Genomic DNA, 22,189 nt, shown 5'->3' with positions numbered 1-22,189 from the left:
ATGTTTGACATTAATAATTCTTCACATGCTCAGAAAATTCTAATCTTGGAAATATTATTAGAGAGATCTGGGGAGGTAAGACAGGTAAACTGAGTCAGCAAGAACTCCAAACTCTCTATGATGATCTTTTGTAACTAAGAAAAAAAATGCCTTTTGCCAGAGAACTACAAAAACTCATCTTGTAAACTTGAATTTCTTCCCCTAAATGTCTGAAAGTTTATGAAACTAAAGTCTATTCTCTCACTGGAGCTCTCACAAGAGCACTCCTGGTTTGTTACAGAGTGAGGACTGTCCTTTCACTGTCCCATTCAGTCATCTACATTCCATATATACTCCTTCAAATGAGTTCCAGTGTTTCTTTCTGTTTACCTCTTTCTCCTTCCTCCCCCTCTCTGAACCTCCTGATTCCATCTCACTCCACAACTTCTAGCCACTGTTCTGGACTCCACCCAAAGGAGGAGATGGAGTTTCCTAAGGAACCTCAGAAAGCAAAGCTCACTAGGGCACTCAAAGTTGTACTTTCAATAATTTTGCATCTCCATGTCAGCTTCATGTTTTGTAGTGTCCTTGAACATATATTTCATAAAAGTAAAGAAAGACAAAAACAGTGAATCAGGCAACAAAGTCCATCTTGAAACCTAGCAGTCAGAGGAACAAAGGGACAGTGATATTGATGATCTATGGACAGCCTCCTTTAGTGCCACAGTGTCCTCTATCTATGCTGAATGCAGGACAGACTGTACAACAGAAGAATACCTTAATCCCCATCCCTATGCTCATATAAAATGATGGAATTTTATTCTGGAAATTTTCATGCTGACATGGAAGAACTTTGAACTAAAGACTGAGGTATGCAAATGAAGGTGAAGAAGAGCTGAAGGAGAGATAAGGCCCATTTAGGGTCCTTCAAGGGTGATGTCTGTGGACAAGGCTGTGAAGATGACAAATTTCTCTATGGAGGCACCAGGCATCTTAGTGCCAATCTGGAGGAATCCCTGACTCAGACAGCAGAGGGTACTGTAGCAGAGCACCTGCAGGATCTGGTGGGTGTGTTCTCAACTGCACAAACAGAAATCTTAGGCCAAACTTATTTCCTCTGCCTTATGCTCCCTAGGAGACACTGTAGAGTACCAGGCCACAAACTTCTTACCATTTAACCTCTCACAGGAGCAACATCCAAAAAAACAAGGTCAGTCTCAGGGTACAAGAAGGACTCAAACTGTGAATTAAAACAATAGATTTGCAGGAAGTTCACCTCACTCTTCTTTGCTTGGGAAAAGGATAAAAGTGATAAGTGTTCTCTGAACACATGGAGAGACTGCTGAAATGGGGCCCAATGAGTATCCCTCTATGGTCTGGACTCTGATCTTTTTGTTTTCCTTCTTCTTCATACAGATACCTGGATCCTCACAGTCTGGGAACCTGATCACATAAGGAGTTAGAGGACCCCCTTTTTCTTGGCGACTTGTTTGCAGATGGGACCTCACAATTACTCTGCCTATGTCTTTTTTTTTTCTTTTCTTCATTGGGGTTCTGAACACAGCCTGGCCTGACCCAGGAAGTCCTGGTGTCATTCCTTGGCCAGCCTGGCCAGGACTTTGTGTCCTCATTTTCTTATATCTGTTGGTCATGGCTTTACTTCTACCTAAGTGTACTAATGTGTATGTCTCCCTAAAATTCATAGAATGGAATCCTAATTTCCAAAATGAAGGCATTCAAACAAGGAGCCATAGGGAGTGATCAGGTGAGGAGTGCATGGATTAGAGACCTTATGAAAGAAGCTCTGCAGAGATCCTCCATACCTTCTGTAGATGGCTATCTATAGAGTAGGCCCTTGCATGACACAGAGTCTGCCAACCTTGGGTTTCCCAGGTTCCAGATTGTGAGATGTGTAATTCTCTTTTTAATAATCCACATAATACAGCATATTTTTGTAACAGTTCAAAATAACTGAGCCTCCTACACCGTCTATTTTCTCTTAACAAAATGAATATTTTAATAGCATGTGAACAAAAGTTCATTCTCTAAGAATTTTCTTTTAAATGTCCATGGTAGTGACATGTCTATGACTGCCCTTCTCTTTTATGGAAAATTATACATTCACTGTCTTATTCATTCCTTGTGGGCTTTTCATTTGAAACAGCAAACCCCTCAAGAACAGAGATACTATTTCCATTAGTGATAGGGAGCTGAGCCCAGTGCTGAACACAAAAACACTGTCAATAGGCATGGAGTCTTTGTTTGTTTATACAATATCTTTATTTATTCATTTTTATGTGATGTTGAGGACCAGTGCCTCACACATGCAAGGTAGGTGCTCTATCACTAAACTACAGCCTCAGCCCCTGAATGGAGTCTTAATAGAAACATGCATGAAAAAGAAAAATAAGACAGAGAAGGGGCAGAAAATGGTTTGTATGGAAACATACAGTGTGCTCAAACATGGAGAAATCCCCAAAGATTCCAAATTCAGGTGAAGGTGACAGAGAAAAGTAGACTGGTGTCACTCAGGGTGGAATCCGAATTTGTGTTCTATGTTGTTCCATCACCCCCTCTGGAGATGCTAGCTGCTACACCTCCATGTCTACAAACACTGAATAAGTGGTACATAAAGAGGCTGTAGGTGGAAACATATTTGCATAATTGTCACCTTCTCTAAGTCAGCAGGGAAGGGATAAGAGAGGCCTAGAGCAGTCCACACCAGGTCTGGACTCCAGAAGGGTTGTATTCACCATGGCCAGGACCCCCCTTCTTCTCCTACTGTTGTGTCACTTCTTAGGTAGGGACAATCCTCACATATCTAGTACCAGGTCCTTGACCTAAACCTGTCCTCTAGCTAGACTCTATCAGCAGCTCTAACTTTGTCCTTGACTGCTTACCCATGACTCTCTGTGTTCACAGATTCTCTCTCCCAGCCTGTGCTGAATCAGCTGCCCTCCATCTCTGCAACTTCTGGAGCAACTGTCAGATTCTCCTGCACCCTGAGCAGTGATTATGTTGTTACCGGCTATCACATGTGGAATCATGGATGCTGAACTAACAGAATCTCCTCCATGATGCATTGTGACTGTGGCTGTGATCTCTCATTGAGCACAGTGACCTGCAGCATCAGTCTTTCACCCCACTCAGTCAGGCTCTACAAAAATCTCTACTCTCTGTACCTTAAAATATCTGCTGCTCATACTGGTACTTCAATGTAGCTGGAGACACTCAGGAATTATTGACATACTCACATAAGAATCACTTTCAACAAGAGTTGAGAGAGAATCAGAGATGCTGTAGCTATGTCCATACTCTGAAATTTCAGGAAGTTGACTCAGGGGACACTCTGTCCTGGTCTGTCTTCAACTCCTGACCCTTTCTTTACACATGTGATATGCTGAAGGATTTATGGAAATGGCTCATCAGGAACACTTTCACTGTCTAACTTTCCATGCCCTGGTACAGTGTGGTTTTTATCCTGACATCAAAAAATACAGTAAAACAAAACACTTAGAGGGGACTCCAGAGTCTCAGGTTGACCCATCCTGAATTAGCCTTGACTGCCTTCTGCTCCTCCCCTACTGTCTTAGCCCATTGAGGAGGCTGATTCTCCAGAGAATTGGGGTTTCAATGATGGAAAAATTCAAGGCCACAGGCATCTCTGGGTTTATCAGACTCACCATAAGATACTGTGCTAATGATTTTGGTGACTAATTCTAAATGAAAATCATATATTCATGTGTACATACATAGGTATAGATGTACAGATATGCATATGTATGTTTATTCATATAATTTTTATACACTATCAGCTATGGATTAGGCCACTAGAGACATAATGATATTAGTATCTTTAATGTGAGTTGAAAACCATCAGACACACGGTAAAAGCTACAGAAGATCTGATGACTAGTCAAAAATAATATGACACTATGACACAGAGCTCAAACAGACCGGGAAAATTCTGGGAAATCATTCTCTCTTTCTTTACAACACCAGCCCTTCTGCACTTCTGCAAGTGTTACTCCACCCTGATGGGCATGACCCATCTGATGAGGGAGACCACAGGCCCTGGTTTCTACCCTGAGGCTCTGGCTGTGACCATGGGCCCTGGATTCCACCCTGAGGCTCTGGCTATGGGATGCTTCCTGGCAAGTGTTTGCCTTCCATCACCTCCCCAGGTGGAAGAGAATAGGATCAGCAGCACTTTCTGTCTATAATAAGAAAGTAATTTTCTTGAGGAGTCCTCTTTGTGTTTTTATTCATGAACACAGTCCATCTAGGAAGACTATGGTACAGTGAAATGGGCTAAGGAGACTGGCCTGCCATAGTGGGGGGAGGTATGTGATGAGAGAGGGAGACAACTGATTCCATTTGGCTCATGCAGAAGTCATGGAGGGGTTCTTAATGGCCCCTACTGTTTTACATGAGAGCAAGATATGTTCCTTCTGAGGTTCACTCACCTATCCCTCCAATCACACAATAATCTGAACAGTCAAAGCACAGTTTGATGTCATTTTTCTTAGATGTCTTCTGAGGAAGCCAGGACTTTGAAATGTAATGAGCACCCAGCAGCATAATAAGGAGCACCTAGGTGATATAACACTCTACTCCTCTGTGGGTACTAATAAGGCAGGGCAATGCTGGTTTCCAGGATATCTCTGGGAACTCCAGAACATTCACCCCGGGTGAATAAACCCTGGCACCTGATGGCCTGTGGGAGTTCTCAGCTGGAAAGCTAGGCCCTGATGTTCTGTACTGTGCCCTTTGCTCTGTGGTCTGTGGCCCCAGCAGCTCTGTCCTCTGGGATATCAGGAGAGGCACCACTCTATACTCTGCTTAGACCACACTCAGGCTAAGAAGTATCAGGGGGAGGGTAATGATTTGCATAAAAGTTTTTATTTCTGTCCTCACATGAGTGACAAAATAAGAGACTGTGGGCAGTTTTGCTCAGCTGTGTGTGGGGGAAGCAGATCCTGGAGCATCTCCACCATGGTCTGGGCCCATCTCCTTCTCACCCTCCTCACTCTCTGTTCAGGTGACTCACTATGGAAAGCAAAATGGATGGTGGGACAACTTGGGTCCATCTTTTCTTTTTAGGGGGTAACCATAGTACAGGTAGTAACCCCAGGCTCATCTCTCTATGTAACTACTTTCTCTGTTCTAGGGTCCCAGGCACAGTCTAAGTTGATTCAAGAATCTTCGCTGTCATCATCTAAAGGGGAGAAGGTCAGTCTCTCCTGCACTGGAAATAGCAACAATGTTGGAGCTTATTATGCAGGCTGGTATCAACAGATTCTAGGTTCTGCCCCCAAAACTGTGATGCTTGGAACTAGTAGGCCTTCAGGAATCCCTGATCGCTTCTCTGGCTCCCGTTCTGGCAACACAGCCACCCTGACCATCACTGGGCTCCAAGAGGAGGACGAGGCTGATTACTACTGTTCAACATGGGACAAAAGCCTCAATGCTCACACAGTGCTTCAGATGCATGGGGAACTGAGACAAAAACTTGCCCTTGCCCTCAGGAGAGGCTGACCATCCTATGAAAACACTGCACATGCAAGGTCTAACTCTCATAGCATAAGCCCACCTGAAACAGTCCATCATGGGCTGTCGCGACCCCTTGCCCGCAAGGAAGACGCAACTCGGGAATCTTCTTTCAGCAGTTTATTCAGGCCTTTACTTATGTGTCTCTGGAAGCTTCTCTTATTACTACTACTACTACTACTACTACTACTACTACTACTCCTACTTCTACTTCTACTTCTACTTCTACTTCTACTACTACCTCTACCCCTTCACCTAAGCGCCCCAGCCTTGATAAAGCACATGAAGCCCCAATGCACAACTGCCACGTGGATCTTTCTCATAGGGTGTTTTACAGCTACGTGCCAACTCTTCCAAAACAAGGAGTTGTTTATCACAGGCCATGGCGCTTATCAGCGCCATCTTGTAATGGCGGCCACAGTTCACAGAAACGGCTCACCACAGTTCCCCCTTTTTGTTTTACTATGACAATACAGGCAAGAGTAGAGGTCCTATCCTACTGTGCAGAAGTGGCTGCATAGTATGGCTCAGCCCTAGGGGGGCCCTTCCCTGGATCTGACTCCATATCAGCCGACACCTTTTTTCGTGGGGCAGGGCGTGGACGTCCAACCTGCATGCAATAGGACATGCTCTCCTTGAGGTCCCGGTCCACTGCGGGATCACTCAAGTGCAGTGCCTTGCCTCGCATCCTGTATCGTGACGATGGTGAACAAAAGGGGGTAGCTAGGACTACCTCTGTAGGACAACCACAATTAAGTTGGCGACACCCTGAGAGAAAGGCATGGGCCTTAAAGCCATAGCTAAAGACCAGTGTGGAAACCCTTCTGCGTGCAATGGCAACAAGACCTGCAGAGTGCAAAGGCTTTCCAGCACTAGAAGAAAGACAAAAGAAGGACATGTTGAACCCAGTGCAATGTTAGAATAACTTGGGGTGCAACGACCATGTCAAAGGCACTAGTGTGGAAACCCATCTGCGTGCAATGGCAGCAAGGCTTGCAGAGTGCAAGGGCTTTCCAACACTAAAAGAATAACGAGGAAAGACATGTCGATCCCAGTGCAATGTTATAATAACTTGAGGTGCAACGACCATGTCAAAGGTTTACTGATTAAGATGCGCAAGCCAGACCTGTGGCGAGTTGCCATTTTTTAAAGCAGCAAGAGCTTGGACGAGCATTGCCTTGTCCCGAGCATTGCGGGCCTTGAGACGACAGAGAAGGCACAAACAAAGAATCACACCAAAGCAACATACTGCCCCCAAAATGCTTACTCCCAGCCACTCTTTAAAAAAGGAAAAAGCAGAAGATATCCAATTAGTGAATTGACCCAAAGTCACGGGATCAACACGGGTGTTATTCAAGACAGCTATCTGAGTCAGTTGAGACTGGATCATGTCTTCCGCCGCCATGGACCAATTCACGGCCAAATAGTCACCGATGATGCGGGAAGCATTCCTGGAATCATTAAATCTGACAGAGGTTATACACAAATGCGCACGTTGGTCAATGCAACCCAAAAGTACCAGGTCAGACAATTCTTTTAGCTGAGCTTGAAGTATATCTATTTTTTGGTTAGCAGCCAAAATCCCTGACAAAATATGTTGATTAATTTTGTTTTGAGATTCGAGTATGGTGGAGGTTTGTTGAACAACTTCATTAACAGTGACAGCAGTTTGCACCTGGCTGGCCATGGCTACTCCGGCCGTAACTGCTGCAGCAGCAGCAAGGCCTGCATTAGTTAATGGTCCACTTATCTCTCTACAGACTTTTATCTAAGCCTCTATGCCTTTGTTTTTATAAAGAGTAATAGCTGCCTTACATTCTTTAGTACACTGTTCAAAGACCAATTGTTTAATCAAGGGTATGGCTCTATCGGGATCGCCAAAAATTTTTCCTGCAGCATCCACCATCCTAGCAACAAAGTCTGAGATCTGTATTGACTGTTCTCCAAACTTGAGAATGAAAAGTCCTCCCGGAGCCTTGGACTCCACCCACGTATGGGGGCGGAACTACTGGAAGCGTGGGGAAGGGTGGAGCAGCATCAAGTACTGGCTCCTCCTCTAGATTCTCCACCTCCCCAGAACTGGATTTATTACCCTTCTCACAGCAGGCTTTTACATCTGTTGTTTCCCGTTTTTTCTTTTTTATCTTAGTCTTACGTAATTGTTGTAATAACTTGTCCAATTCCTCAGAACTGTCTGAGCTACTTGTGTCCTTGGGAGTTTTTAAGTCAGTCAAGTCCAGATAGAGCCTTCTCCTCTGTTTAACTTCAGACTCCCTTGTCTGTTCACCACTCTTACTCCTAATACTTTCTGCTACCTCGCTATGTGACCCCTCCGATTTTTCTTCATGCAATTGCTCAAGAACAGCCTGACCCTCGCTCACAGCTTTCTGGCATTTACCAACCATTATACACCCCCTCACTAATTTCCAAAGCCGAATGATACCGCCCTTTAAAGTTCCTTGTTTGTAAGCGAAATCCAGACCTTTCCCTAATTTGTCCCAACTGGGAATCGTGAGACTCCCTGAAAAAGCAAACCAAGGAGCTACAGAGTCTCTTCTAAAAACCTCTGTAATGTGCTCTGCTTCACTTTAAGTCCCTTGGAACGCAGTAACCCGTCCAAGGCCAGCAAAATTGGGCTTGAGGAAGTAGCACCCATACTGTTCCAAGCAGTATAAAGAAAGTGAAAATATAAAACCCCGCTCTCTCCTTATCTACAGAGGAGCGTCTTATTTATTATTTTTTCCCTGCTCTCTCTTTATCTACAGAGGAGCGTCTTATTTATTATTTTTCCCCCACTCTCTCTTTAATTACCGAGGACCGCCCGGCTTTGATCGCGGATCCCACTTACCTGGGACTAACAGGTGCACCACCCCTGACTGCTGAAAGTTCTGGTTCCCGGGTCTCGGCACCACTTGTCGTGACCCCTTGCCCGCAAGGAAGACGCAACTCGGGAATCTTCTTTCAGCAGTTTATTCAGGCCTTTACTTATGTGTCTCTGGAAGCTTCTCTTATTATTACTACTACTACTACTACTACTCCTACTTCTACTTCTACTTCTACTTCTACTACTACCTCTACCCCTTCACCCGAGCGCCACAGCCTTGATAAACCACATCAAGCCCCAATGCACAACTGCCACGTGGATCTTTCTCATAGGGTGTTTTACAGCTACGTGCCAACTCTCCCAAAACAAGGAGTTGTTTATCACAGGCCACGGCGCTTATCAGCGCCATCTTGTAATGGCGGCCACAGTTCACAGAAACGGCTCACCACAATGGGCCAGGTATGGTGGCTCATGACTGTATTCCCAGCAGTTCAGAAGACTGAGGCAGAAGAATTAGCTGCTAGTTTCAAGCTATTCTTAACAGCTTAGCAAGGCCCTAAGCATCTTCGTAAGGTTTTGTCTCAAAATAAAAATAAATAAATAAATAAAAAAACCAAGGGCTCAATGTTTAAGCACCTCTGGGCTCAATCCCTGGTAACAACAAACAAACAAATAAAAAGAGTCAGTTATTGTTAATCACATTTGTGTTTTTTTTAAACAGCTTTACTATCACATAATGTATATTCCATAAAGTGCACCTGATCAAAGAGTATATTCAAGATGTTAGTATATTTATCAACTTGTGTGATCATCATTATTAGTATAGGTTTTAATCAGCTTTTTTGATATCGTGAGCAAAAGATCTGAAAAGAACAATTGTAGAGGAAGAAAATTTATCTGGGTCTCATGGTTTCTGAAGTCTCAGTCCCTAGATAGCCAACTCAATTGTTCTGGGCTAGAAGTGTAAAAGAACATCATGACATCAGGGTATGCAGAAGAAAGCAGCTCAGGAAATTGCACCTGGAAGCAAAGAGAGAAAGAATTCCATGATAAAACACGATAAAACAACTGGTTTTCAGAACACAACATTGGAAAACTAGAAGATAAAGGCAAAGTGATCTCAGAAATAGCACTTACACAAAAATACACAAACAAAACTCATGCGCAAATACACAAGCCTTCAGTTGCACACCAATGATCACACAAGAGGTCAAAGATTTCTTTCTGGTGGCATTTTCTTGACCCTGCTGATGCTGAGAATCTTACGGACCTGAGGAAGCAGACAGTAGAAGTCAGAGGTACAGAGATGGCAGGGATTCTCAGTCTAGGATACCAGAGATCAGATAGCAGCACAGATCAAGCTCTCTGTATGTTTATATGTTTCTTTGGGCTGAGTAAAACATGGAAAAAACCTGAGACAAAAACTTGCCCTTGCTCTTGCATAAAAGTTTTCATTTCTGTCCTCACATGAGTGACAAAATAAGAGACTGTGGGAAGTTCTACTCAGCTATGTGTGGGGGAAGCAGATCCTGGAGCACCTCCACGAAGGTCTAGTTCCATCTCCTTCTCACCCTCCTCATTCTCTGTTCAGGTGACTCACTATGGAAAGCAAATGGGATTGTGGGACAACTTGGGTCCATCTTTTCTTTTTAGGGGGTAAAATTCAAACTTGGAGACTAGGCCTTGGAGGAAGAGAAGTAAACATGCTGCCTTTAACTTTCTGCTTCTCTGGTTGTTTCAATAAGAAGATAATTGCAAATATTCTTCTGGTCTCTGTTTTTATATTTACCATATTTACTATATTTTTATATTTATATATTTATTATATTATGTATGTTATATATAATATACATATTATATTATATGTATTTGGATTTATATACTTTTTACTATGCTTACTATATTTTCCATTCTGACCAAGACTTTGAGGAATTCCTTAATGGGTTTGGCTCCATATAACCAACAGTGATATAGGCAGATGACAGTGACATCGGGAACTCTTAATTGATCTTTCCTGCGCTTGCTTCCCTTCCATCATCCTCACTCACTTTGGAGGAAGACCTTTGACCCTACCGTGAAAGTTATCAATCCTCCAGGTATTTTTTTGTAATTCCCCATATATGTAAGAGAATGGTATGTCTATTTAATATTCTACCAGTTTTTCACTCATAGAAAATATCCTTGTGCTTCCTTTGTCTCTCAGAAAACATGGAAGTTTGTATCTAAACATACATGGTTGTCCCTACTCATCTCGTGGGCATTTAAATTCCAGGCTAGAGAAACATTTAAAGGAGCACTCAAGGCACAGTCACAAAATCACATGCTCTTTTACCTTCATATTCCATCAACAAAGACGAACTGCCACAAATGTCAGAATTCTAGGCAACCAAGACCTTAATCCTGACCCACATGGTCACATTTACACAGCTGTTGCACCTAAATGCCACCCGCCTTCCATCACAAAAATACACATAGGTCTCAGGGTATGTGAAATAAAGACTTTTTCAGAATAAGGAATTAAAAGATGGTTGGGCAAACTCTTCCCTTGAGGATGTGGCAGGTATGGAACTCTGCTGCCTTTCAGACACACATGAATATAAATATTACTATTATTACAAGAACAATAAATGAATGCAACCCTAACTTATTTTACCTTCATATTTATGGGTTTTTTTCTACTCTCAACATGAGAAAACTGACTCCCAACCAATTACTATAAAATTTGAAACAAAATTGTGTTTTATTTATTCAGAGAGGGGCCATTACAGTTCCATTAGCTGACTTCTCCCAGGTCCTGCCTGTCCAACTCCCCCATCCACCAGGGCCAGATGCTGAATAAATATATGTGATAGTACAGAGTCAGGTAATAGATATGACACCTTTTGCACTAATAACCCCTTCTCTCTGGGGCCAGTGGAGATTATAAGAGAAATTTGAATTGGATAAGTTTAGGTTACACTAAGGAAGATAGTGTCCATCATGGCCTGCATCTACCCCTCTTGCTCTTCTCTCATTTCTCCATGAATAACAGGCTTACATGATCAGCACCCCACTCCCCAGCCTGAGTCCACAGCCTCTGGTTTGTATCCACTAGAAACTCCAGTGGATAGTCTTGCTCCCCCAAGACTATACGTTGTTTGCCTGTTCCCTATCCCAACCTGTGCTGGCTAAGCCACCATCCCTTTATGCATTTCCTGGAGGACACTTTAAACTCACCTGAACCTGATTATAGGTGACTTCAGAATTTGCAAGCACCAGAAGAAACCAGGGAGCTCTCCCCTATTTATCTTGTATTACTGCTCAGAATCAAGCATGTACAAGGGCTCTAGAGTTTCCCATCATTACTCTGGACCTAAAGACCACTCATTAAATGCAGGGATTTTGATTATCTCTGGACACCAATCTAAAGTTTAGGCTATTAATGTCAAATATACAAAAGCAAACCTAAGACTTACATAGTGTATTAGGCCCAGAAAGATGTGAGTAAACAGTTTCCCTGCATTCTTCCTGCCTGGTACACTCATTGCTGCACTGCCTGGGATAAAGTCTACCCACAGAAGGTGGCTCATGTCTTTCTGGAGGCAGAATGCATGCATTTTCATTTGTCTCCTATCTATAGCACCAATGAGTGTCTGAGTTTAGAGTCCCTCTTGCAGCCTGTGATGACTCAGCCACCCTCTTCATCTATCTCTATAGTGCAAACTCACCTGCACCATGAGTTGGAGATACAGCTACAACTTTTCCTTGGATTTATGGATATGAAATCATCTTTTCTCATTAAAATGTTAGTTTAGTCTTTTGCTAACGCATTCTCACCCTGATCATGTCTACTATGGCCTAAATCAGACCCCAGGTCTTAGTATTCCTATAGAGATATGTTAGATAGGGAAGAAAATTACTGACACCCGGTGGCCAGTTCAATGTCAAGGCCTGAATCAAAGACATAAGTATATGATCTGAGCACTTCAGGTTTGTCAACTGAGTCCATAGTTCCCAAGCTCAGCTTAAACAAACAGCTTCAAGCATGAGGTCACCTTCTCCTGTATCTTCTAGTTCCAAGTTTTCCCTAGAAACTGTCCTTTCATTCTGAGTCTCAAGTAGAGTAGTCTCTGTGGCTCCAATGATGCTCTGCAAAGAATTCTTCCACAATGAGATGAGATTGTGAACTGCCAGTGAACACAGAGGCCCACAGCATCAGAAAGCTCCACTTCACAAAGGGCCCCACTGCTGATTCCATCACCTTGGAGAATTAGACTTCAACGTATGTAGTCTGAGAGGACACAATCTCACAGAACACAGAATGTAGTAATCTCATTTTTTTTTCTAAATTCTTCAGGAGCATGAACACTGATTTCAGTCTTGGCCACGTATCTCCTCTGAACATCTGTAGATTCTTCCTTCCTATCACCCATCCTATCATGGTTTGTTGTCCACTTACTTTGTTGAAGGATAGACCATTTAGTGAAACATATCCTGGTGCATTCCAATCAAGTCCACCTAGCTGCCCTGATTCAGCCTATTTCTGCCTCTCATGAGAGGGTAGAGGAACTACAAAGACTTCTTAGTACATTCCTATAAATGTATGAATACACTCTGAAGGATGCCAACACCAAATGACATTGAAGTTTTCCCATTTGCAGATGGCACCCAAAATGTACAATTAACTCCCCTGAATATGGCTTTTGAAATCTTGAACTTGATGTGCTATTATGTTCTGTAGTGGGATAGTTACTTGGGATTTTCACCGAACACATGGTGATGGATTACATTGAGCGTCAGAAGAATCCAGGTCCCGTGAATTGGTGGGGACATTAATTGAAGATTAAATGTAATCTCTTTAATCCTTCTCACTATTTATGCATCCTTTCAGTCTTCTGCAGGCCACTGTCCTCTAACCTCTGTGCTCTAAAGCCTGCCACCATGAATGTGGTGCTATTGTTTTTCTGGAGCACTGCATGGAATCTGTTACACTTTAGAGAAAATTGTGTGTGTAGCTTGGAGATGTCAGTCTTCTCCCTCCACTTTATCATTTGTCCTTGGCTGAGAAATGCAGGAGATGAACAAATGATGACTCCCTGTGAAAGGACTGTCTTTGATCCTCAGTCTCAGGGTACCAAGAGAAGCTGTATGGGTTTGGGGGCTTCACCATTTTTTGTTCCAGTGATGAAAGATCTGAAGTGTACCAGATTTTCAATTAAGACTTAAATATTTCTAAAGTAAAATCTCAGAAATTTTAGTTCTGGATGGTACCAAACATTTTCTCCTGAGAAATATTATGCCAATGACAAAATAAAAATTAAAATTTGTAAGTAAAAATTACAGATCATGCAATTATGCAGAGTTGTAAGTTTTGTTTTCACCACTGCAGGTGTTTATTTTCTATAGGAATTATCAGAATCAACAGCTCAGACCAGCAGGAGGGGTTCAGCAGTTAAAATGGAAATATATTTGCATGAACAGCCCCTCCTCTGAAAAAGGTGAGGAAAACAAAAGGAGGCCTGAGATAGCCCAGCACAACAAAAGGGATCCAGGATCTGTGCCCACTTTTTCCTGGACACTTTCTTCTCTTGCTCCATTCTCATTGTACAGGTAGAGGCAAGCCTCAGAGCTATTGGGCAATTTCAAAGCCTACTTCTGTCTCTTTTTCTCATATTTTTGTGAAAACCTTCCCTTGTCAATGTCACATTACCCTTGAATTTCTGTATTTTCAGGTTCTCTCACCTTGCCAGTGGTGACTCAGCTTCCTTCCATCTCTGTCTGCATCTCCAGGAACTTCTGTGAGACTCACCCTTAGCAGTGGCTTCGATGTTGGAGACTATGTAATAAGGTGGTATAAACAGGAAGCCCTCCTAGGTTTCTTCTGTAGTACCATACAGACTCAGATAAGGACAAGGGCTCTGGAGTGCCCAGCCACATGGCTGGATCGAAAGATATATCATCAAGTGTAGAGCTTCTCCCAATCTCTGGCCTGCAGGCAGGAGATGAAGTGGACGATTACTGTCAGATATGACACAGTGGTATTCACACTGTGACACAGGTTGAGGGGGATATTGGACAAAAACCCAGCCGGCTCAGTGTTCTGGACTATGGCTCTTCTTCAATTGTAACATAGCTTGCACCTTCACTAAATACATTTGCAGGCAGCTTCACATTAACAGCATCACTTCTTCTAATTTCCCATTCAATGTTCCTTAACTCTCAGATAATTAAAAGAGAAACAATAAAAAATCTCTCTTGTAATCAGAAAGATGCCCAGAAACTCAGTTGCTAACAATGAAAGTCTATGGAGCTCACCACTTTTTTTCCTGAAACAAATTGGCCTTGTCTTGATTTCATCAGATCCCAGGGCCACCACAGAAGGTGGACAGTTCTCTACAGCATAGACTCTGCTGTTTGAGGAGTCAGAGCCTCTTTTCCTCTCAAGTCATCTCTGCTTAGGGCAGCACCCTGCTTACTCTGACCTGAGGATGAAGCACTAAATATGAAAAACTGTCTGAAGACACAGATCTGGCAGGAATACCAAGCACACAGCTGAGCTGATTTTATGATGAGCTGAGATCATTTTTGGGTTCTGGTACCTTAGAATGTGATGTCAAAGAGGAGTTAGGCAAATAAGAGGTTGGGGGCTGAGGACAGCAAACCTCCTTGTGCAATGTGAATAATGAAGAGAAGGCTGCACCATTGCTGAGAAAATGTTTACGCCTCTCCAGGAATGTTGAATGAAGTAGGTCCCATGTATGTGACTTTCTTACAGCTGACATCATTCAGGACCTTAAAAGTTTTTATTGTTGGCCTTCTTAACCTTGCAATGACTGTGCCCTCCATCCCTCTTTCACTCTGAGTTTTCTAACAAGTCAATTGATAGGGGTTGACCAGAATGATATAACTGAGCAGAAAACTCCTAATTATTGCTTCAATGACCTCCTCACCTAAAACACTTGATAAAACCCAGATATTAAAGTGAACTTCTGGACAAGGGGCAGGAGAGTGAGTGGGGGTTACCATAGCAACTGGAAAACTACATGAATTTTTAAGGACTCCAAAGAACATTGTGACCTAGCATGCAAAGGTCAATTTACAGGTGTCCCAGTCTGATTCTCTATCTCTGGGTTTGCCAATCAGGCCTCCTTTTCCACGTGTGGTGTCCACCCTAAGCACAGGGTTGATTATCACTGACACACACCTGGCTATAACCTTCACATCACAAACAGCTCTTGCTCATGGGGAGATAATAAAATCATTTCTTGTTTTTCATGTATGACCCATTCCTCCCAGGCCTGCTCTGACCAAATCCTGTTGAAGCTTTCTGGAGTACTCCATATACTAAAGCAGAATTTTGATTAACAAAAGTAACTCATTTTCTTATGCCAGGAGCCATGGCACACACCTGTAATCCCAGTGGTTAGGGAGGCTAGGCTGGAGGATTTCAAGTTCAAAGCCAGCCTCAGCAATGGTGAAGCACTAAGCAACTCAGTGACACCCTGTCTCTACATAAAATACAAAATAGGGCTGGGGATGTGGCTCAGATGTTGAGTGCTCCTGAGTTTTATCTCTGCTACAAAACAAAACAAAAACCTCATTTTCTTAACAATCCATTTGTTTCCAGAAGCAAAAGGTGCTGCCCACATAAGATGGATCTGGATAACCTGGGGGTGGTATTGAAAAGAAAGAATTCAATATGTGAAACCCAGTGATCCAGGTTCCTTAGGCCTGATCTTCGTATATCCCCTCCTCCTGTCTAAGGTTTTCCTAGCATTGCCTGTCCCCTGAATCCTTAGTAGGTATGAGTTTCTACATTTCTTCTAGTGTTACACTCCCCAAAATATTCTAAACTTTCAGATAAAGAATAAAACTTCCCTGTGAAGGAGATAGTTCTCCAAACCATCACATGCTCATGTTCTCTGGTTTCACCTCAATGTTTCAATATGAGGCGAGTCCCAAAAGCTCATGTGAGATAATGTTCAGAGGTAAAATGGTTAGATATGAGAGCTAGTTGGCAAATTAATCATGTGATAGATTAATAATTTAAATGGATTTTTCAGTGGTAACTGCATGCAAGTCAGGTAAGATGTGACTGGAAGAAGCACATCACTGTAAGCACATAATTAGGGTTTGTTTCAAGGGAGCAAAATTGCGACATACGCAGTCGGGAGAAATAAAGAATGTCCACATGCTTCTGCCTCTTTCAATGCTTTATTCAATCAAATTTTTTTCACTCTATATGTTCTTCATCAACAAGATGACAATTCTTAACGCTAGGCACTGCAATAGACATAATCAATTCACAGTAAACAATTCTAGATTAATTCTAAGCACTGCAGAACACATTTAATCATGATAGGCTAATGACAGACATTTCCTCTGCAAGCTAAGTTCACAAGTCTTAAGCCTTAGGCTTTATGTCCAGCAAATGCACACTCACTTAGATTGCTGTGACCAGGTCTGGAACCAAGGCAGGTTTTTTTCTGATGTGGAATGGGTGATTGGTTTAGGAGAGAGTCTTAGGGAGAAGTTGCAGGTCTCACCAGGGTTCAGTCGAGGCAGCAGAGTTTGAGAGCGGTTCACGAAGATCATGCAGAGGATCAGGAAATGATGACAAATGATGGGATGTCAGGTTCTCATCAGGCTCTCTAACTAGAGTGCATCCTTGTTTTGAATGGCTAAATCCCTGTTCATTTGCTCTATTATTTATACTAAATATTTTTGGGGGGTTGACCCCCCCTTTCATCCTTATCAGCTACCACCAGACTTCTCAGTGAAATCATTTACCCTGGGGTCAGAAACATCTGGTCTGGTGGTCTCCACCCTGATCTTCTTGCCTTTCCTTTCCTTCTTATCAGGAGAGGACAGCCTGCCAGGGGCTTCACTCTGTTTATCAGGGTGAGGAGAAGTAACTTGTTTGAAGTTACACTGGAAGGCTCTGTGGGTGTGCCTGGTGAAACTGCAGGTTTCAACCTGGAGTTTTTAAAATGCAATTGCTTGGATTCAGGCCTAAGGCCATCCTAACAGAGTTTATAATCTATCCCTTTTATCTCACTTCACTTTTTTTCCTTACCTCAAACCCAACAATGAAATTGGCCAACCAGGAAAAGAAACTTGTAAAACCTTGAGCTCAAAATCAATTTTTCTTCCTCTATATTGTTCTTATCAGGTATTTTGGTCACAGTGGTGAAAATCTGAATAATTTAAGAGCATTAATGTTTTTCAAACATGTTTCTCTGTTTGGGATGACATTTGACAAAACTCAGTCATTTAGGGGATGTAGCATATGCTCTTAGTCTATGTTAATACAGAAAACATAAATACTATATACATATTTTCAGAAAATTCTGTTTTTCTTCAGTGTCATTCTGTAGAGCATTTATGAAATAAACAGAATCAGGACTTACAGTATGCAGAAAAATAATCCATGGAAACCACTAATCCAAGTATAGCAAAAGACCTCCACAAGTGGGGGATCCTTTCATATATCAATCTATGTACACAGAACAATTATAAAAATAGATTAATGCACATTAAGTATATCAAAGTGAGATTCACATCACCCTAATGTACTTCCAGGGTAACAAATTAAAATTCAGGGTGGGAAACAAGTGAGGAAGACACATTTTCCTAATATTATAAAGACACTTTTTTCTAATATTATTCCTAATATTCTAAAAACACAGCATCAAATTCCTGGGCCTGTACCATAGGGGCTGGGGGAGCCTAACAGAAGACCTCAAAACAACAAGAAGTTAAAGTCTTAATGTAACCTGTGAAGAATTATTCTCACCTATTAACCTACAGCTGCTTTGGAGAAATTTTAATCTTTGAACCTGGGTGATTATGATCCTGAATTGGTGACTCTAGGAACACAGAAAGAGCAAACTTAAAGTCCAGGTTAGGCTGATATATCTGATCCTTTAAGTACTGCAAAATACATCATGTATTTAGCAGACTAGTGATCAGTAAGGATCAGAAACAACAAATGCTTGATCCAAACCCTTGGGAGGACACATATTTATCTTTGGGGACAAATTAAAGGATACTTATGGTCACACTTTCACTGTCCCTTCCTGCTGGCATTTATACACAAATGATGATTTGATAGGTCATTCCATTTTTCCCCATTCTCAGTGTCCTTCATCAAATTATGAGGCCTCCGCCAGTCATGTGTCTAGGTTTCTAAGGTATCTAAATGCATGTCTGAGTCATGTGGCATCATAAGTGACCTATCAAAAATGCAAGAAAGTACTTCAAATACTTAAAACAGCACACAAATCCAACTTGTTTATAACACTAGAAAAATAATGAGAACCAACCAATAGGAACAGTATTATATATGAAAAATAGCAATCTTATTTTTACCAAATATTCAATTATTCTTCTGCACAGTAGCACATAGAATCCATGTTCTTTTGCTGAAATTCCCCTTCACTGATGGGGAGGAATTGGCTCAAAAATAGTATATTTGACAGGTATCTGGAAGTTGTTTAATATTTTTAATGAAGAAAGAGGTAATAAGTTATATGTCACCCTCCCTAATAAAATCCTTGGGTTCTCTGTGCTATATTCTCATTCATTTTGTTATTGAATTACTGTGGGAATAATTTACAGTGTATCCCAGGTTGGGCAGCATACATAACATGGTCCTTCAGAGACAGAAAGAACAGTGTGATAAAGTTCTTACCTAGGTCAAGGAGAATATCCCAAGAACCACCAAAGTGGCTTCTCTCTGGTCTCCTCTATGTGCTGTACTGGAGAAGGAGAGGAACTAAAGAATAAAATTAACCAAATCATTTTATGTGCATGTATGAATATATTGTAATTAATTCCACTTTTATGTATAACTATAATGCACCAATTAAGAAACAAAAAATAAATTGAGGGAGGAATACACTAGAGGGAAAGAATCAGGGGAATAAAGAAGGGGAGGAAAGAGAAAGTACGAGGGATTGGAATGGAGCCAATTATGTTCATGTGCATTTAGAATATCTCAAAGTGAACCCCACTATTATAATTGGCTATAATACAATAAAACAAAAAAAATGAATAAACATTGTTTATGTAAACAAAATATCAATATTAAAACAATAACTTTAAGTTAGTAACTTTTAGGTGACTTAGCTTATGAATGTGATTCATGTCTGGTATGTATTGGAATTTGTGTAATGGTAGAAATGTATATTGTTGAGATGTGGAAAAATTATGCTTGTACAGTATTGGTATTCATTTCAATTAGTACAGCTATTTTGGAAAACAGTATAGATAGAACGTAAATAACTAAACGTAGAACTGCTATGTGGTGCATCAATCCCACTTACATATAAAACTACACAACATGTAAAAATATATATAGACATACCTTAGTATGTATATCCTTATATATTAGTATATGTATATATGTAGATGTACAAATACAAATATATATATATATAGTAAATACACATGTGAAGATATATACAAAGGTATATGTGTGTATATAGACCTATATACACACAAATACACTCACACATATTTTTATCTAAAATTTTGATTTCTGTTTTCCTATATACTGAGTGTTCATTTTGGTGCAAATTTTTAATTCCTCTCTCAATTTTAAACATTCCCCATAGCTAGCACTCTGGAATATAAATTATATTTTTCCTTAGACCCCTATTTGGAATGGTTGATCTCAATAATTATAACATATCAGGCTCATTTGGAGTTGAGCACTATTTGAAGATCAGAAAGGTAGGGTCTCGTGTGGAAACTTGGGTGCAAGCATAGACCATTCCTCTTCTCACAGTATGGAGTCAGCAAGCAAGATATTTGGGGAAAGTTCTGCTCAGATGTGAGGCACAGAAGACAGGACTCCAGAGATGACCTCTACCACAGCCTGGTCACCTCTTCTCACCCTCCTCACTTGTTGTAGGGATGACTACATACAGGGCAGGGTAAGGACCTGGAAAAAGCATGGGGCTAGGATTTCTCCTCTTATTTGTAGACCCAGAATCAACCTTTTTGGTCTCTCCCACTTCCAGGGTCCAGTGCTCATTCTTGGCACCAGGATAGAGGGTCACCATCTCCTGCACTAGAAGCAGCACTAACATTGGTGGCTATGATTTGCCCTGGTCCAACAGCTCCCATGAACAGCCCCAAACTTCTAATCTATGGTGAATACATTTCACCTTCATGAATTCATGACCATTTGTTTGGCTTCAAGTCTGACAACTCGGCCTCTCTGCCCATTACTGGGCTCCCACATGAGAGGTGATATCTCTGTCAGTCCTATGACAGCAGTCCCAATGCTCCCTCAGAGCTCCAAATCTGCAGGGAAGTAAGACAAGAATATTCCTCATCAGCCAGAAGGTGAACACATATCAGCTCCCACTCAGGATTTCTATGAGGATTTTGCCACCATGGGCATGGGCACATCCATGGACAATTCCTAGGGTGAGGTGTTCCTCTTCTTCTTTCATGATATTCACTCACAGCAGCCATTATTAAAGGGTCTCCAAGGAAACAAGTTCTGATCTCAACCAGCTTGGATCACAGAATTCCTTAGCAATGACTTTCAGTGGCTAAGGTGATTGGTCCAGTCATGACTATCTCAGACATCACTCTGAGAAGATTCCTGCATCTCCACCATCCACAGTTTTCCTGTATCCAGGAGATTCAGAACTGTTTCCTTCTGTCATTAATCCTCACTGGGAAACTCAAATTTTTCACCCAACCTTTCAGGTAATTCTCATTGAAAGATAATAGACATACAAAAAAACCCACAATATTTTAAGTGCCCCATTTCCTATGTTTTGAGATATTTACACACATTTAAAACATCACCAATTCAGGTCCCTGAACCCATGACTGAACCCCAAATCCTCCTCATTTCCCCTGGGAATCCTCCTTCCACCCAGGCCAATTGTAGAATCCTAGGTAACCACTCATGCACCTTAAATAACTATGGATCTGCTTTTATTTCCTATGATTTTAAACAGAATCATACAGTATATGTTACTTCCTGTCTAAATGGCTTCATTCCCTCTGAAGACTACTTTAGAGACCTTCACACACTGTGCTGACCTATATGTGATCCTACAAAGGACACATCTTGAACTTTGCAGTTCCTGAGCACTTTTGCTTGTACAGTCCTTCTCCTATAATGCATAGGTATTAAAATTCTATTTAATGATCCATCCAAATAGATGTAACCTCTCTGTAATCATGCCTGCATCACATTCATGTTACTTCTGATATTGAATAAATTAATATAATTTCTTGGGTTCCTAAAAGTACGGAGATCTCTGGGCACTGTTTCTTTTATCTCTGAAGTATGCTCAGAACTGCTTGCATCTTCTTAAAATTTAAAAAAAAATATATATTAAGTAAGTAATAGTTTGTGAAGTTCAATTTGATTAAAACTGCCCCACTTACTGCACCCTGAAAAGCAAAGGTTCGTCGTTGGAGATTAAAATACACACACAGGTAGAAGTGGCAAAAATGAGGTGATTTATTGCAAGTTACTGCTAGCTTATATAGAAAATCAAAGTCAGTTATCTTAAAACAGGAAGCCCCCAGGGCCAATCATAGTAAAGGTCAGATCATCATATATGGTGCACACACGTCCACCCTGTATGAGATTCATGTGGGGCACAAGCTGTCCACGAGCACGGAAGACGCATGGACCAATTGGAAAGTTTTCAAAACAACTTGTTATCTGCCCATTGTCAATCTTCCCGCCGCCATGTTACACTAGGGGCCCACTACTATATCAAAAGCCTGGGGAATCCGTAGGGGAACTCTCAACATCCCCCCTCTTTGTTATTATATGAAAAGGGACACCAATACATTCTGGCTACTTCTTGCAGAGTG

The sequence above is a fragment of the Ictidomys tridecemlineatus genome, chromosome 2 (assembly GCF_052094955.1).
Source record: "Ictidomys tridecemlineatus isolate mIctTri1 chromosome 2, mIctTri1.hap1, whole genome shotgun sequence".
Classification (NCBI taxonomy): Eukaryota; Metazoa; Chordata; class Mammalia; order Rodentia; family Sciuridae; genus Ictidomys; species Ictidomys tridecemlineatus.
The sequence above is the reverse complement of the archived record's forward strand: the minus strand, read 5'-3'. Positions refer to the sequence as shown.